The following is a 10,328-nucleotide window of genomic DNA, read 5'->3' as shown; positions in this document are numbered from 1 at the left end:
AGGAAGTTTTCATCTTCCTTGGATGAAAAATTCATTTTTCATTTTTCAAGTGCCCGAAATGAGTTTTTTTGTGAAGGACCTACCATATATTTGTTTCAAAATTGGTCCAAATTATTTTGCTAACATACTAGGCCATATTTAATGTACAATTGAAAAGATGGTTGGGTGTCAAAAGCTTTTATCCATCTCTCATGAAAAAGACAAATCTATGTCGAATCAGCTGGAAGCTGGTCAAATTTGAACTGCGGCTGCCTTATAGTTTCCTCTTTATTTTTCCAAAAATCATTTCTAGGTACACAAGTATCTATTTAATCATAGAAACTCCAAAAGGTTTCCAAGATTCGACCACTAGGTAGGAACGGTCATGCCCGCCGTTTCGACCACATTTTCAAATGGCCATGAAAAATTCAAAAAGAAATCAAAAAAATGGGAAACCTTCGTGTCGCATCATCACATGTGACCTGCCAACTAGAAAACATATATAAATTTGAGTACCGATGTCTTCTTGAACTATTCGGTATGATTTTAACCATTATTTCTACAATGTTTATAAAAAAGAAAAAGAAAAAGTCTACCTCCAAACCCCAAAAAACTAGTGAAAATTTTCCCTCCCACCCCACCAAATTTTCCCTCTCACCCCACCAAAATTTCCCTCCACTCCCTCTCCTACTACCAGGCGGGACCCACCACTCCCTCTCCCACTCCCCTCTCCATTCCACTCCCCACTACCCACGCGGGATCCATTCCACTCCCCACTCCTACGCCCCTCCCCTGCTCCGTGCCACCCCGCCGCCCCTCCCGTGCTCCGCGCCGCCCCTCCGCCCCTCTCCCCTCTACCCGACGATGACTACATCGACGACGTCGACAGTTACATCTACATCGACGACGACGTCTACATCTACATCGACGTCGACGGCTACGACTACATCTAGATCTTCTAGGGTTTGATAGATCCCCCTCATGTGTTCTTCTAGGGTTCGTGGGGCTGGATCAATGGGGATGGTTCGGTACATTCATGGGGTTAGGGTTAGGGTTCATGGGGTTAATATGTCTGTTGACGTGGTTCTGTAGATTCATGGGGTTAGGGTTGTAGTTGTCATGGGGCTGGATCAATGGGTCTGGATCATGCGGTCCTGCATTTGTGATGGGTAACAAATGGGGGTACATCCCCTAGCTGGTCGATCTAGGGTTAGGATTCAGTCAATCTAGGAGCTCCTGGAGGTTCTTGTTCATGTTCATGGGATTTATTCCTAGTGGTTCGTTCTATCGCCCTCTGGTAGTCTGCTTCATGGGGTTAGGGTTCATGTTCATGTTGCTTGACTACTATGGCTTGCTTGCTTGCTAGCATACATGGTTAATTAGAGTTTCCATCAGCAATACTTGCTTGTATCGGTAGCACTTGGAGAACAAGCTACTAGGGTTGGTATCAGCAGTACTTGCTTGCTTGCTCCTCTTCAATTTTCTTCCTTGCTTGCTTGTTTCTATCAGTAGCACTATGCTTGTTTCTATCAGTAACACTTCTTTTGCTTGCTTGCTTGTATTAGTAGCACTTATGCACTTTGCTTGCTTGCTTGCTTGTATTAGTAGCACTTATGCACTTTGCTTGCTTGCTTCTTTATTCACCAAATGTTGGGAAACCAGTTGCTATGAATGCATATGTTTGCCTCCATTAGGGATACAGTTGAGTAATTACTTTGCTTATAGATGATTGCAGGTACATGGATAAAATTTCAAGTTAAAACATAAAAGTAATTGTTGTAAATAGTTAATGCATTGCTCCACATATATAGTTTTCTTCAAATATCAGTTTAGTACATTACTACCTCCTGTTTCACATGTTTTAATACTGATGCATTGCTACACTTGTATGTGCATGCTAGTCCAAGTGCTTCAATTTAGTTGCTTGCTTCAACTGTCAGTTTAGTACTGATGCATTAACTGTATGTTCATTGCTACACGTGTATGTGCATGCTGGTCCAAGTGTTTTACATGTATTAGTACTAATGCATTAACTACATCACTATATTGTTGATCCAACAAGTTTGCTTCACATGTATTACATGTATGTGCATGCTCGTCTAAATGCTTTCCTTTATTGATATAAGTGCATCATTTTACTTTATCCCTATTGTATCTGATTGTTGTTTATTCTATTTTGCAAGCACCACCTCAAGATCATCCATGTCAAGGATGACAAGGTCAAACCCGAGGCCAACCAGTGGTATGCAAGTTGCTCCTTGTGGTTATAATGTCAGATTTATAAAATGTGTCTTAATATGCTAAGTGAAATGTAATATGCTAAGTAAAATATCTTGGAGGCTAGTGATGTAAAATACTGTCAGATTTTATTATGCAAATGTATTGGTGTAATCTGAATTCGATGGCTTAGCTGTGCCTGTGTGCTGTTACTCTTCCTTAGCTGAATAAGTAGGACTAAATGATAATAAAATATCATAAGATATGTTTGGTTGTCTGTCCATGCATTCCAACAATTAACCTAATAATTATGTTCACTTTGCCTTGCAAAGATGAGCATCCTCTCACCGAGTACGAGAAGGTTAGGGCTAGAAATATGATGAGGAACAATCGGATATTCTAGTACCTTGGCATTGATGCAATAGCGTCAATGATTAGGAAAACAAATGATGTACAAGAAGGTACAACTAATGGGGTTCAAGAAGGTAGTGGAGTTATCAGTTATGACCCAAAGTACAATCCTAAGGAGGATGAAGTTGTAGTGCACAAGACTGTTAAGGTGCAAACTCTGTTTTGCTTGGAGGGTTCGGGTTCTTGTATGCTCTGTGTTTCCTTCTGCTCACATATTTATCTTGTGATCTAATTTTTTTCTGTGCTATTTATACAAGGCACTGAAGGAATCTAGAACGAAGAGGCCTGGTGTTAAGAAGACAACCAGCAAGAATAGGAAGAGCTCAGAAGCATCTGCTGCAATGCCTCCAGGAAGGGTGATGGCCCCACCTCCAGGACAAACAAAGAGGATCCTGGAACCTGATGAACCTGATAGAGTCACAAGGCAGAAAGCAACTATGGCGGCTACGACGGACCATCAGGAAAGTCCACTAGGCATAGACTTTGAGAGCTCGGTGGAAATGCGTGGTGAGTTTTCACCGATGGACGAAGAAACCACTCTCTGCACGGATGGAAGTGGCACTGTCTGCGTACGCCTCACGCATGGTGCACCTTCTATTGACAGGAGTGATGTCGTCAGTGAAGAAGAACAGCAGCTTGTGCTTCAACCAGGCAAGTTCACCTTCTCTTTTACTAGTGCATTTTGCAAATGGAAGTGATCATGTATGCTTACCTGTTTAGCAGAACCATTCCTGCATTTGTCAATTTCTCTTCTAATTTACGAGTTCAATTTCATTTTCAGATGCAATGACTAACAAGCATAGAATTAGAAAGGGCAAAGGGCTAGAGAGAATCACCAAGTCGCTTGGCACAAAGGTGCCTATCCAAATTGCCCAAGGGATGAAGCGTCCAGAGAAGCCTTTATAGGCAGCAAAGTTTGCTTCTGAGTGTGGACTCGTTGCAAGAAGCCATCTGCCGGTTCTTCCTCACTTCAAGGAATACAAAAATAATGCTACTCTAGTGGAGGACTACATTGGGAAAGTTGCTGTAAGCTACTTGTTTTATAGTTAATGTGCTACTCTACTTTCTGTTTTGTAGTTAATGATCACTAATGTTGTTCCTTCCTTGTTTGCTGTCTTGGTAGGCAAATTTTTTGAGATAAACACAGACTCGGAGACCATCAAGTACGTGTGAAAAGATGTTCTGCTTAAAAGTTCAAAGAATTGACGCCATAATATCAAGAAGAAGTATTTTGATACCGTAGCAGCAAACAAAGTGAGCACCAAGTCTCTGGTGCCAGATCTGACGGACGGTGAATGGCAAGCTCTGGTGGAGATGTGGTCTACCCCAAGACACAAGGTATGTATATGCTTTGTTTGCTGATTTATGTTCTGCACATTAGGATGGGAATGGGCCAAGGTCCGCTTCTTCCTCTTCCATGTTTCTGATCAGATTAGGAACAATAGAGATCATCAACTTTCAAAATCAACACCATATGTAATACACCGACTCTTATATAGCACTAGTTGTTCATGTACTTGTGCTAGTGCAGGATAACTGAAATATTTCCAAATCAAATATGCTCAGACTCGTATTGTCCTACTATACTACTTCCTATTCCACTTTCTTTCAACTTGGCAAATAACATTATGCGTTTTTGTAGGAAACCTGTGTGTCGAACAAGATTAATCGAGAAAAGGTCGTGTACCAACAGAGAACTAGTTCCACGCACTACACCGCACACATTTTTGCCACCATGAGTACCTTTTTCTAAAGACCTTACCGTTTGATCCTCGTTGAATATAATTTCTTATTCTTGCTGAATAACATTTCAATTTTTTTTGAAAAACATTTCAGAAAGAAGAGCATAAGGGTGAGGAGCTGTCTGCGATTGACTTGTTCAAGGCCACCCACAACAGCAAGAAGCACGGGTTTTCGGAGCCAGTCAAGATTGCTATAGTAAGTCACTCCATGCTTTTGTCCAGCTCGTTCAAACTTTTGTCTATAGACCTCAGCCCTGTTTGATTCACAACCAGCAAGAACACACACTATGTTCCATGATTTGATGCTGTTTGCTAGAGCCTAAGATAGGTTTGGTATCTCAACAAAGATATAGGAATTTGTTGTACAGTTCTCAACAAAGATATCAGAATTTGCTGTAGCTATTTGTTGCATTTTTATGATATGATGAAAATTGATCTGAATGTTAGTTCTCAACAAAGAAGCCATATTATATAGAACCACCATATTGTTCCGATTGCATGTCTCTAGATCACATAAGTGTGTACACTTGCTGTAGCCAGATTCAAATAATGCTTTAAGTTTAGTAATTATCATCTACTTCTGTTTGAGTTCGAGTAAAATATCTACATATAGATGTGGTGTGCTGGTTTGATTACTTCAAATAATCCATTTCTTGGTATGGTTTGGTGGCATTCTTGTTTGGTTCCTTTTGTAGAATGTGAAATAGATCTGCCACTAATGTCTATCATTTTCCTCCATATGCTAGCTTGTGTGTACACTTGCTGTAGCTAGATTCAAATAATGCTCTAAGTTTAGTAGTTATCATCTACTTCTGTTTGAGTTTGAGTAAAATATCTACATATAGATTTTGTGTGCTGGTTTGATTACTTCAAATAATCCATTTCTTGGTCTGGTTTGGTGGTATTCTTGTTTGGTTTCTCTTGCAGAATGTGAAATAGATCTGCCACTAATGTCTATCATTTTCCTCCATATGCTAGCTTGAGATGGAAAAAACGAAGGACGCGCCGGTACCAGAAGGTGAAGAACCAAAGTCTGATGTTGAGATTGTTGAAGAAGTGCTCAAGACCGAAGTCAAGCAAAGCACATTCCTCAGGAATGTTGGGCTCAAGTCATCTAGTAACAACTCTGTCAAAGGAACTGCTGTTGTGGCTGCTCATGTTCGTGATCTTCAGCAGAAGCCGGAGAGGTCGGAGCTTCAAGCTGAAGTGATGCAAGAAGAAATGTGCAGCAATCAAGCTAAACGCGGAAGAATATGAAGCTGCACGCGACAAGGAACTTGAGCTACTGCGCAAGAAGTCTCGGGAACATGAAGAGAAGTTAGCCCACTTGATGGCTCTCTTCGGCGCTAAAGCATTGTAGAAGTTGAACCTGTCGTAGAACCTGTCCTAGAAACAATGAAGTGGGCTAACTTCTCAAGAACATGATGAAGTTAGCCCACTTGATTGGTCATTCTGGTGATGAAACAATGTCTTGCTCTATTTGAACTTGTGAACGTGATGAAGTATTTTGTGAAGCTGTGCACCTATGAAGTTGTCAATTATTTAAGTTTTGTTTGGACCATTTTGTTTGGGCACTAAAGTTAGTTTGGACAGCAAAAAGGCCGAGGCCCAAACAAGAAATAGACTAAGAAGGCTTGGGCCTAAAAAAGAGTAGGCCAAGGCCCAAATTAGAATTTGTCCAAAAAGGCTTGGGCCTAAAAAAAGAGTAGGCCAAGGTCCAAAGAAGAACTGGACTAAAAAGAGTAGGCCAAGGCCCAAAAGAAAAGTGGACTAATAAAAAACCTGCTCAGTAAAATATTCTATCCCAGAAAATAAAAGGCCAAATTATTGGGCCCGGCCCATGTAGACGACCGGAATGGACCGGGCTGAATCTTATTTACGACCTTTTCATTTGGTCATAATTCTGCCACGTCAACCTGCCACGGTGGATCTGACGTGGTGCGGGAAGATTTCTAGTGACCAAATCATTTGGTCATTAAACCTACGACCTTCTGTTTGGTCATAAAATCCTATGACCAATCCAGAAAAAAGGTCGTTATAGTTCATTAAAGACCCTCAGGTTTAGACCTTCTGTTTTTGGTCATAAAAAGGTCACAAATGGAAATCAATGACCATTCAGTGACCAATATTGAAGGCCATTAGTTGACATATTTCTTGTAGTGTCCTCTATGTTTGATTTGCTCTCTATTATAAGAGTTTGGACGTCTTCCCAAGTTTGGGGACGTTTAGGAGCAACTTCGAACCAAACATCCCGTGGCTTCCCGGGGCAACCATGCCAAGGGCATAATTATCTATAATGACTAGTATAGTCACAAGGTTTATTTGTAAAAGGACCCTTAGTGGTAAATAGATAAATAGAAGAGAAGGTATAATCATTGTTGTTGTGACTAGTGAAGTCACACAACTCGGTGTTCTTAGTGGAACTCATAGCAGCAACAACAAGCAAGAACAAAGCAACTAATTTTTTTGTGGTTTTTGGTATAAGACTCTAAAGCAAAAACTAGAAAGCAAGCTAACAAGACTAAAAGGCAAAGGTAAAGGATAGCGTGCAACTCCCCTATCTTGAAGACTGGAGTCTCCAGTAACGGCGCCAAAAAACTTCGCTTGATGACGAGATGATGTATATACTTCTTGCTCCTCGTTTGTTACCCCGAGTGGAAGGTTTAGATGTAGTCAGCAGCAAGTTTTCCCTTACATGGAGACTGTAAGGTTTGTCGAACCAGGAGGACTCCTAGGCTCAACAAGTAGGTGTTTCCTACCCTGGCGCTAGCAGAAGACATGGACCTGCACACACACAAATAACTTTTCTCCCAACGAGTACACAGAGGTTGTCAATGTCTCCGGCCTTGTAGTTTGCAAAGGATCAAAACACAAGCGGGAAAAGTAATAGTGATTGCAATGGAAAGGTAAATGAAAGCGGTAAATAGTGGAGGTGTAAACGATGGTGGTATGGACCGGAGTCACATGATGCTCACTAGTGATGTCTCTCCCCCAAAAGACGATAAACAACTATGCTTGGGTAAACAAATTATAGTTGGGCAATTGACAGAATTATGAACGCACCGTAATGCTAATTATGCTACTTGATAGTTAGAGGCTCAATAGTAATGGGTAGTACGCCAAGACAAGTAGACCGTTTATTCATCAGCATCTACTTACTAATATTCCACCTTGAGAAATCTATCGAGAACATCTCGCAGGTATTAAGTTGCGAGACCCATCCAAAGTGTAAACTGAAAGCAACGGACAACTGCATTAACGAAATATGCGTAAGGTAAACAATCCTTGCAACCGCGGTCACAAGCACCGTTGTTTCCTCCCTGGTGGCAACAACACATCCCCTAGTCTCATGTTTCTATCACTCAAGATAGACATCGAGGGGTATGCACCCACAATCATGCATAATGTTCCCTCTTAGATTTACAATCTACTACTCGGCCAAAGTAATAAATAGTAACGGATAACATGCATGAATCACTAAGGAACATAATATAAAAGGATAATCAAATATATAACTCATAACAGTAAGAACATAATCTCATAATCCATCGGATCCCAACAAATCAAGCATAGCAATAGCAAGAGAATTACATAGATGCCTTGATCATGTTGGGCAGCTCACAAGGACTAACCATTGAAGCACAAGATTGGAGAGAAGGCATCACATAGCTACTGGTCATGGACCCATGGTCCAAGGAGGACTACTCACGGCAGGTCCGGGAAGCGTCAATGGCGGTGGAGAAGCTCCCTGAGGTCAATCCTCCCTCCGACAGGGTACCAGAAGAGGTCTCCTGACGCTCCCGATCTCGGAAGCGTTGTGGCAGCAGAATGATGGAGAAATTCATGATTCTGGATCACGTATAGGGTTTTCCTCGTCAAGGGGTAAATATAGGCGAAAGGAGGGCACCGGAGGGCATGTGACCCACCCAGGTGGCCTCTTGGCGTGGCCAGGGGGTGGGCCGCGCCTACAGGTCGCCTGGGCGCCCCTGGCCCCCCGCTGGCCAATCTTAGGTGATCTAGAAGCTTCCGGTATGCTGATTTTTATATATTTTTCTTGGGATTTTTCGGGCTTCGGAAAATTGGGTAAAAGCCCGTGCAAAAAAGACATCAGCAGACAGGAACTGGCACTGGGTGCACTTAGTTAGTAGGTTAGTCTAAATATGTGCAAAAGTGATATAAAAGTGTAGCAAAACATATAACATTGCCTCCCAAAAGATCATGAAACAAGCAGAAATTATAGATACCTTTGGGACGTATCAGTATCCTCCCCGGCAACGGCACCACAAATCCTTCTTGCTACCTCTTGAGATTGCGTTGGTTTTCCCTTGAAAAGGAAACGGTGATGCAACGAAGTAGATAAGTATTTCCCTCAGTTTGTTGAGAACCAAGGTATCAATCCAGTAGGAGGAAGAAGCAAGGCCCCAATCGTAGTACCTACACAAACAATCAAACACTTGCACCCAACGCTAAAAAGGGATTGTCTATCCCTTCAGAGTTATTTGCAAGGATGAGATCTGATAGAGATAGATATAAAATATTGTGGAAACAAAAGTAAATAAATTGCAGAAAGATATTTTTGGTATTCTTGGTTTATATATCTGAAAGTATAATATGGAAAATAGACCCCGGGGGCATAGGTTTCACTACAGGCTTCTCTCAGAAAGGAAAATAATATGGTGGGTGAACAAATTACTACCGAGAAATTGATAGAAAAGCGAATAATTATGAAGATATCCAAGGCAATGGTATGCATATAGGCATCACTTCCATGTCAAGTAGACCGAAACGATTCTGCATCTACTACTATTACTCCACACATCGACCGACTCCTGCCTGCATCTAGAGTATTAAGTTCATGAAGAACAGAGTAACACATTAAGTAAGATGACATGGTGTAGATGGATAAACTCAAGCAATATGATGAAAACCCCATCTTTTTATCCTCGATGCCAACAATACAATACGTGCCTTGCTACCCCTACTATGTCACTGGGTGAGGACACCACAAGATTGAACCCAAAACTAAGCACTTCTCCCATTGCAAGAATTACCAATCTAGTTGGCCAAACCAAACCAATAACTCGAAGAGACTTGCTAAGATATGAAATCATGCATATAAGAATTCAGAAGAGACTCAAATAATATTCATAGATAATTTGAACATGAACTCACAATTCGTCGGATCTCGACAAACACACAACAAAAGAGTATTACATCGGATAGATCTCCATGAAGATCATGAAGAACATGGTATTGAAGATCAAAGAGAGAGAAGAAGCCATCTAGCTACTAGCTATGGACTCGTATGTCTATGGTGAACTAATCACACATCATCCGAGGGGCAATGGAGTTGATGTAGATGCCCTACGTGATCAATTCCCTCTCTGGCAGATTACCGAAAAAGGCTGCCAGATTGGATCTCACGGCAGCAGAGGCTCTCGGCAGCGTAAATGTATTTTCATGGCTCCCTTCTGCGAGGAATATTTGGGAATTTATAGGCCGAAGAATAGGGTTAGGAGACCTACAGGGGACCCACAAGCTAGGGGGCGCGACCACCCCCTAGGGCGCGCCCTACAGGCTTGTGGCCTCCCAGCAGGTGCCCTGCCCCCTACTCCAAGTCTTCTGGGTTTCGTATGGTCCAAGAAAAATAATTCCTGAGACTTTATTCCTTTTGGACTTCGTTTAATATTCCTTATCTGCAATACTCAAAAACATGGAAAAAAAGAAATTGGCACTAGGCTTTAGATTAATAGGTTAGTCCCAAAAATAATATAAAACAACATATTAATGCATATAAAACATCCAAAACAGATAATATAATAGCATGGAACAATAAAAAATTATAGATACGTTGGAGACATATCGCCGCTTAGGTCGTATTCGTGTAAAATGCATGAAGACACTCCATGCTGATGGGCTTTTGGAGTCACTTGATTTTGAATCACTTGACAAATGCGAACCATGCCTCATGGGCAAGAT

The sequence above is a fragment of the Hordeum vulgare genome, chromosome 5H (assembly GCF_904849725.1).
Source record: "Hordeum vulgare subsp. vulgare chromosome 5H, MorexV3_pseudomolecules_assembly, whole genome shotgun sequence".
NCBI classification, from domain to species: Eukaryota; Viridiplantae; Streptophyta; class Magnoliopsida; order Poales; family Poaceae; genus Hordeum; species Hordeum vulgare.
This window is presented reverse-complemented; position numbering follows the sequence as displayed.